Source organism: Crocuta crocuta, unplaced genomic scaffold, assembly GCF_008692635.1.
Source record: "Crocuta crocuta isolate KB4526 unplaced genomic scaffold, BGI_CrCroc_1.0 scaffold102, whole genome shotgun sequence".
Taxonomy (NCBI): domain Eukaryota; kingdom Metazoa; phylum Chordata; class Mammalia; order Carnivora; family Hyaenidae; genus Crocuta; species Crocuta crocuta.
This window is the reverse complement of record NW_027530019.1, coordinates 131809-141120: the sequence shown is the minus strand read 5'-3', so window position 1 is coordinate 141120 and position 9312 is coordinate 131809.

Below are 9312 nucleotides of genomic sequence, written 5' to 3'. Positions count from 1 at the left end.
GTCTTCTTTGGATATTCTTCTATTTTTTAAATCATATTGTTCTCATGGTGTTGAGTTGTATATGGTTTTTTTTTTTTATGTGTTGGGTATTAATCCCTTATCGGATACATCATTTACAAATATATTCACCCATTCAGTAGTGCCTTTTCACTCTGTTGGTTTCCTTCATTGAGCTAAGGCTTTTTTATTTTGGTGTGGTTCCAACAGTTGATGTTTGATTTTGTTTCCACTGTCTTATTTATTCTTTACAGCAAGTATGCATTCCCTAAACTAGACAAGACAGATCTTGCAGTCTCAGTTTACAGTCAGATGACATCATAGAAAAGAGACTTAATGTCCTGCAGCTGGAAGGGACCCCAAAGATTACCTAGTTTCTAAAAACAGAAATCAGAGGACCCAAGAGTCTCAACTTTACCCAAGATTACGTATCTAGTTAGCAACATTGGGAAAAGGTCACTTCTATTATAAAACACTGCTTGCATGCAAAGATTCTCTTTCCTATTAGAAACGATTAAATTTGCAGGATATATTTGCTGGTTGTATTTTTCAGCTACATGGGGGACAGGTAGATGTATTCACATACTCCCGTATCATGAAGAACAGATCTAATTTTCCTTGAAAATGAAAAACTATAAAAATTCTTATTTGTAAGTAGGCATGTCAATCAGCCTGTCATAGATGAGACAGCCAGACCTAATCAGAGAAACCTTCTCAGCTTTGGCAAGAAAATGGAGATGATAAACTTAAATATCCGCACTGTCTATAACCTCAAAGTTCTTTCAGCACAGATAGGTGAACTCTCAAAAATAAAATATCCTCCTGCCAAGTGATGGTTTTTCATTAAAGTTTTCTCCAATGGCAGTTTTTGAGGCTTGAGGATAAATTAACAGTTCATTTTTCTTTCAACAGTATCATAGGAACAGCTCTGGATTTCAGGAAATACACTGGTCCAAAAATAAATGTGGTTGCCTATCATGTATCTGTCTCAACACCTTTGGTAGTGTGGACCTCAGGTTATTAAAGTTTCTCTAATTTTCATTAGGTCAGAGCAAACTTCTGTGAATAAAACCCAAAATGATTCTGTTGTTAACTGGCTATATGAATTCAGAAGAGTCTCAGTTTCTCTTTTCTTATTTGTTTAATGAATTTACAAGCTTAATGGTGTTACCATGCAGATCCAACTTTATTCACCTTACCTGATTCTTGTGCATTGGAACTACACTTGTATGGGGGTCAGGAGATCCACATTATTCCTTTTTCTGATCCCCAAGGAACACTTTTAGACTCCATGGTGTATAAACTGAGGGAGGATAGAAGTGAAGAGTGGATGGTGTGCTTTCTCTAGAGTTCCTTACAGTAAGAATTATATGAACTATGGACTATAAGTGACTAGACACTTTGAACACAATAAAGCAACACTATGGAGGATAAAGGAACAGAAGCATATTAGAAAACCAGCTACAGATTCTTACCAGCTTTTACCACGTGGCAAAAGATATGAAAAACATCTTTACAGAGTAGTTCCAAGAGGCTTTGGAAGAGACTGCTATGAACAACACTGCTCCTCTTACTAGGAATCTACAGGGGAGAAGCCAAGTCCCCTCAGGGAATAACACCTCTCACTATCAAAGGATAAGACCAAAGTGGAAGAGTGCAGATGGGTGAAAACACGTAGGGGTAGTGGTTGGAGATGAAAAAGGAAAATGAAATGTACCCGGTGTCTCAGTGGAACCAAATACAACCTGATTTGATGTAAAACTAATGGAGACTTACAGACTGCTCTGGGATATCATTCCATGCAATGATAGCCTTACAAGATCTTTGTTTGGGGCTATTGTCTATTTGTCTCACAAGACTGAAGGTCCTGAATGATCAGATGGGTTAATAACAATAATATGTTTTCATTTATATAACCAGTCTTTACAAAAGTCAATCTTTCCCTCCATTCTTGTGTTACAGCAGTGTCACTTCTCTCAGAGACAACACTGTGAGGATTCCTTTAAGGTATTGAGTATAGTGTCATGGAGAGAACATGCAACTAATCAATTCCCAATTACTTCCATGTTGTATCTGTATCGTCTTGCACTGTGCCTCCAGTTATACAAAACTGCTACGGTCTGAGAATGCATCCTTCTCTTTTACAATTGCATACCTTTATACCTGCTGCTCCTTCAAACAGAACCTTTTTTCCCCATTCTTTCTTTTACCTATCTAACGCACAGTCTTCATTCAAACCTCACTCACCCCTTACCCTGCCCTGACAAACTTCTCTATCTCCATAGTCTGGGTGAAGGGACCTTCTTTATGTTTCTGTAGATCAAGTTATGGATTCTTTGGTACTGAATTGTGTTTATTTTTAAGCCACATTGTATTACCAGCAAAGTGTGAACATTTTGAGAGCAGGTTCTATACTGTGCATGTCTGAAATTTTAGTACATAAAGCCAAATATGCATACACCTAACATTCTTTAAGGAGCTTAAATAATGAGTAAGATGAATGAATGAATGAATTTGATCACCAAGTCCCCATCAGTAAACTAGAATAACCTGCCTCGTGATATCATTCTATCATGTGAGATTCGACTTTCCCGAGCTTTGTTAAAAGTTAAAATGCCAAAGAATGTCAATTATTTTAAAAACAAAGATAACGCTTACTTTACTTTTGGAACTTCCAATTCTCTCAGCCCTAGTTCTTGAACTGCACCTGCTCTTTCAATCCCCAATTTGGAGTATCCCCACTGTCCTTTTACTGTCCTCCTTCTTCCATTTCTTGCTTCCACAGTTCTTCTGGAGAGAGTTTCATAAACAAACTGATTATCTCCATTACAAATTTATGATCTCCAATCTCAGCTGGACCCTCAGTGCTTCTCAGTACTTATCTTCCATGGATTACTTTCTTTTCCCAAATAGCAGCTGTTAAAACATTTAGCATCCTCCTTAAGTTCTCTGAATCCCATCCCTCATTTTTAGTGAATAACCACATCTCAAAATTTACCAAGTGAATAATTTGATCAACTGTCATCCTCTCAGCTTTCAGTTTTAATCCAAAGCAAAAACTTCCTTTTGTATTTCCATCTCATCTCCTTAATATGTTCCAAGCTCAACCCCTCTACTAATTTAGTAGAAATATTTTAGCTCTTTTTTCTACTCCTATGTCCATGTGTTGACCATAAGCTGACTGATACCTAAATGGCAAAAGCAGAATTGGACAATTTTTGTCTGATCCTATTATCCAAATCAGGATGATTTTAGCTGAAATAAAAATTCAACTAACATTAGCTTACAAAATTAAAAAAAAATTCACTACAGAAGTAGGATATGCTCAAGACCAGTTAATCTGACCTCATTATTCAAGAACTGTATGCTTTTTATTTCTCCATTTCCATGCACAGTTTCATCTTATATCTGGTTTTTCTTATAGTTATAAATCAGTAACAGGTTGAGACTATAGGTTCCTTATTTATTTATGAGCAAAAGAAGACTAATTTCTCATGGGGCCCTCTGAAGGAAAAACTTTCCCCCAAAAACTTGGCATAGGTTTTCTTGCATCTCATCAAGTTAGATGTCATTTTCTGAACCAATCATTGACAGAAGGAATGAAAATGCTTTATATTAATCCTTAATATAATTATTATGTCCTTCCACTAGACTGGGGACAATTCTCCAATATCATTAACAAGGGGTACAAATGCTATCAGGGCATCAACCACAATGGCCACTACAGTCACCAAGCTACCCTCTCACACACTTAGGCATTCTATCTGGAGCTAGCCCCTTGTAGCATGGCAAACAAGACTTCTTCCAATCTCACCAAGTTCCTGCCCTTCTCCCATTGAAGCTCAGTTCCCACAAACCCAGGAAGTATAATAGAGCACTAATGCTGGCAACATCCTCCACAACAATGGTATTGTGTTCATGTAAGTTTAAAGCCTGTACTCCCTTCAATCACCTTTCCATCTACATTTCACCTACATCTACTCCACATATAGATGTAAAAGTAGATCCATTTCCTCCGTTTTGTGCTAGGTCAGCTGGGAACTCAAGGACCTTTATTCTCACAGGTGGTCTATCCCTGGGGATCCTACCTGGGCTAGACTTGACAACGAACAACATATTTTCCTTTGTAAGATTTTCTCCCAAAAAGTCCTGTGTGAACTCCTTCCTCCTTCAGACACAAAATCTTCATATCGAATGTCTCACGCAAATATACTTCCTTTCCAGCCACCGCTAATCTTCCAAAGGTGCTCAGATTTATCCCTACCCTAAATGTGGACGTAACCTAAGGAAACCAACATGGAATAGGAATTAGACAACTTCTAGTACAAATGTACATTAAACTCCTCTTTGTTGAATGAATATATAAATATACAAATGCATTTCAATTCTCTCAGCCTCCATTTTTTCATCTGAACACTGGATTGATAGCTAACCTCACAGGGACAAGTCAATTTGGATATATTCTTTTTCTTCCTTAGCCTCAAAATCTCTCTATTGCAAAATGTACTTTATAGAGAACATAGTACAGGGCTTGAGTATTAAATAATGTACAAAAATTGTCTAAAAGCATGTCTGACTCACTGCAGGTGCCAAGTTTTGTCCTCCTCTCAATCTTCTTTAATCCATCTATCAAGTCAGAACGTAACAGGATAGAACCACAACTATGAATTCAGAGCTGACTATGTGCTAGTCACAATGCTAAACTCTTTATACTCAATGTCTTGTTTAATCTTGACAAGACCAGCCAACATTAGTATTAATGTCCTCCATTTTACAGATGAGTAAACAGTCTCACAAGTTGAATGGCTGTGACAAGATTGTACATCCCTAAGTGACAGAGCCAAGATTCAAATCTAGGACTCTCTGGCACTAGTGCCTGTACTCTTAGCTACCGTATCATCCATCTCACCAAGATGGCTGCATCTGGGGTCAAGGCAGTTGCAAATCAAATAATGGCAACCTTGGGAATATTCTGTGCATGTATTTTACAAGTAGAAAAATTGGCTTGTCAAATTATCCCCTTCAGGGGACCTTGCCAGAGAAAAGAACTGTAGTTTTGCATTTTGCTGCTTTTCTACTGCTTCAACCACCTGTCTTTTTTTACCTGCCAAAATTCTCTCTGCTAGCATCCTCTTATCAAGCTGTGTGACCTTAAATAAGTGACAGTCTCCCTAACACCTATCCCTTCATTACTAACATTAGATTTTTAACAGTATTTCCTCATAGGGGTTTTAAGAGGATTACATAACCTATTTGTAGGCAGTCACCTGACATGTAACACAATCCCATTATTTTTGACTCAAATGTTCCCTTAAGTTATCAGGTCTCTTAAAATCAAGGTAAGTTTGTAGTAATATAAAAGTGAGAGCTTGTGCCAACATTTTACCATGTCCCAGTATTTTTGCAAACTCCTAGAAGAGCAGGAAAGTTTTATATTCTTGTTACCTCTGCTGTAAACTCTCACTGAACTAGCTTAATTTATGAATTATCTTGCTGTCTTATGTATTTTATAGCTAGTCCCAGTTATACTTTCTACACATGAGATTCAGTTCCTTCAACTGATTACTATTAATTTCTCATATTCTCTTTCTCAGATGCACACAGCCTGTGCACATATCACTTAGCCAAGTCTCTTCTTTGTGAGATGGGATTTATACTGAAACAAACTAAAGTCTTAAAAATCTGTGTTAGCCATCTTTGTTCTTAAAACATCTCTTGGCTTGTTTTCCAGTCAAACTCCAACTTACATAAGTATTGCATTTTATCTTCTCTCCTTTTCTCTATGCTCCCACAAAGCTGGATTCCAGTTTATTTCTACAAAGAAAACCTTGCCTCTCCTTTGTAGCCCTATTCTCTTGCTAACTTGTCTCCCAACAGTAACAATTTCTGTCCCAAATATTAAGACAATTTCTCATTCTCATATTTTAGATGAATCATTCATATATCCTTGGACCTTATTTCTTACCTTCTAGAAAGGTTTATGTCATAGCTTAAGTTTCCATGTGACCATGGGGTTAGGATCTGAGGAGTGGAAAATAAAATGTCTTTAAAGTCATTCATTCACTAATTCTTTCAATGAATATTTACTAAACTTAATCCATCTTGGATACTGCTAAATTCTGAGGATATCCAAGAACAAGACAGACTTGGTCAATGTCCTCATGACCTTAACCATCAATAAAGACAAGGTTTTAAAGAGAATAATTTAAATAGTGCTGGGAATTATAGAAAGGAAAATACAAAGTACCATGGGTGTATCTGACACAAAGATGACCATGGATTTAGAAGAAAACCAACATGGTAAGAAAAGAAATGGAAGATATGCAAAATATCCAAATGAACTTCTAGAAATTAAAATTTTCATACCGGAAACAAACATTTTATTAGATTTGGATAACAATAGATTGAATATTGCAGAAGAAAATATTAGTAAACTTGAAAACAGAGCAATGGAAAGTATCCTAAAGGAGCCACAAATTAAAAGACTGAAAAAATAGCAGAACCTCAGTGACCTGAAGAACTTATCAAGCAAAGTAATATATATGCAAGTAACTAGAGCCACAAAAGGAAAAGAGGGGAAAATTATTTTTCAGTGGTCAAATTTCTCTAAATTCGATGAGAACTATAAATTCACATATTCAAGAAGCTCAGTAAAACTCAGGTAAGAGTCAGAAGAAACGATATGAGGAGCACCTAGGTGTCTGAGTTGGTTAAGCGTGGGACTAGAGCTCAGGTCATGATTTTGCAGTTTGTGAGTTCAAGCCCTGCATTAGTCTGTCTGCTGTCAGCAGAGAGCCAATGGTAAATACTCTGTCCCCATCTCCTTTTGTCCCTCCCCCAGTTGTAAACAGGACGTTGTGCTCTTTCTTAAAAATACACCAACTTTCCAAAAAAATAAATAAATAAAACAATACCAAAGCATATCATCATCAAATTGATGAAAACTAATGATATAGAGAATAACTATAAAAGCATATATGGTGAAATACATAGTAATGAATATCACATTTCAAAAACCATTCCAGGAAGAAAATAATGAAATATTGTTAAGGTGTCAAAGGAAAAAAGAACAACTATACACTTAGATTACCATGTTCAACAACAAAAACACATTCATTTTAAATGAAGGCAGAAAATCAAGACTTCCATACTAGACATGAGAAAGGCTTTCACCGCCATACATTCAGTACTTAAAATAGTAAAGTACTTTCTCCAGGAAAAAAAAAAAAAAGATGGGCACCTGGTTGGTTCAGTGGTTAAGCATCGGACTCTTTTTTATTTTTTTTTAATTATTTTTATTTATTTCTAGGAGAGAGAGAGAGACAGTGTGAGCAGGGGAGGGTCAGAGAGAAAGAGGGAGATACAGACTCTGAAATAGGCTCCAGGCTCCCAGCTGGCAGTTAGCACAGAGCCCGATGCAGGGCTCGAACCCACGAACCGCGAGATCATAACCTAAGCGAAAGTTGGATGCTTAACCGACTAAGCCACCCAGGCGCCCCAACCATCTGACTCTTGATTTCAGCTCAGGTCATGATCCCACAGTTCCTTAGTTCTAGCCCTGCATCTGGTTGGGTGCTGCCAGTGCAAAGCTGCTTGGGATTTGCTCTCTCTCCCTCTCACCCTGACCCTTCTCCCACATTCTCGGTCTTAAAACAAATAAACCTAAAAAATAATTTTAACACAAAAAAATTTTTTAAGAAGGAAAAGACAACCAAAAATAATAAATGATGTTATGTTTGTTAACTATCAACTATGTTATCATGTCTTAAACTCTTTAGGAGATAATTGAACATTTAAAGCAAAAATTATAATGCACTGTAGAGTTTACAAAGCATGGAGCAGTAAAATATACAATAGTACAAATGATGGGATGGAGGAAAGGAAAATATATTTTTGCAAGGTTGTTATACATCAGCCTATGAAAAGGTTTACTGTGGAATATTGTAAATTTATGGCAACCACTAAAAGAGAGAGTGAGAGAGAGACCTTGTTAATAACCCAATAGTGGAATTAGAGGAGTATTCTGAAAAATACTTAGTCAATACAAAAGATGACAGCAAAGAGGAAAAGGACCAAGAACAAGCAGAGACAAACAGAAAACAAACAGCATGTATAGTAGATTTAAGCATAACCATAGAGATAAACATTTATGAACTACAAACATTCTAAACCTTCCATTTAAGAGGCAGACATTGTCAGACTTGATTAAAAAGACCCAATTATAAATGGTCTACAAGAAACCCACTTTAAATATGACATAGGAAGTTTAAAAGTAAAAAGATGAAAGACCTTGTTTCATGCAAAAATTAATCATAGAAAGCTGAAGTAGCTATCTCAGAAAAAGTAGACTCTAAAGAAATATGACGATGGATAAAGTAGAACATTTCAACAAAAAGCCTTAATAATCCTCAAGCATCATGCACTCACTACAAGGATTTCAAAATAAATGAATCAAAACTGACAGAACTTCAAGGAGAAAGTGACCATCTATAATTAGAGTTGTAGATTCAACAATTCTTAGCCATCAATAGAACAAATGGAAAGTCAGCATAGAAGAATAAAATATGAACATTGTTATGAACCATGGTGTAAATGATGATTACAGGACACTTTACTCAAAGAAAAAAAAAGACAAACACACAAAATACACACCAGAATCTAAAATATTCTGGGACATGAAACAAGTCTCAAGAAATTTAAAGGGAATAAAACTGTGAAATGTTCTGTTTACAATAGTGCTGAATTAGAAACCATTATATGGTATCTGGGAAATTCAAAAGTATTTAGAAATTAAGTCTTAAGTAACCTTTTGAGTTACAGAATAGCTCAAAAGAGAAAGAGACAATAGTTTGAACTGAATCAAAATAAAAGTACAATGTATCAAATTTATGGGATGCATAAATAAATGCATATCAAATAAATGGGATGCCAGTATGGTACTGGCACATATACACATGGATCAATGCAACAAAACAGAGAGCCAAGAAATAAATCCATGCTTATATGGGCAATTAACCTTCGACAAAGGAGGCAAGAACTTGAAATGGGAAAAAGACAGTCTCTTCAGTAAATGATGCTGGGAAAACTAGACAACTACATGTAAAAGAAAGAAACTGGATCACTTTCTCATACCAAACACAAAAATATTTTCAAAATGGTTTAAGGACCTAACAAAGACCTAAAGCCATAAAAGTCCTAGAAGAGAATACAGGCAATAGTTTTTTCTGACATTGGCCCTATCAACATTTTTCTCAATTTGTCTTCTAAGGTGAGGGAAACAAAAGCAAAAAAAAAAAAAAAAAAAAAAACATTTGG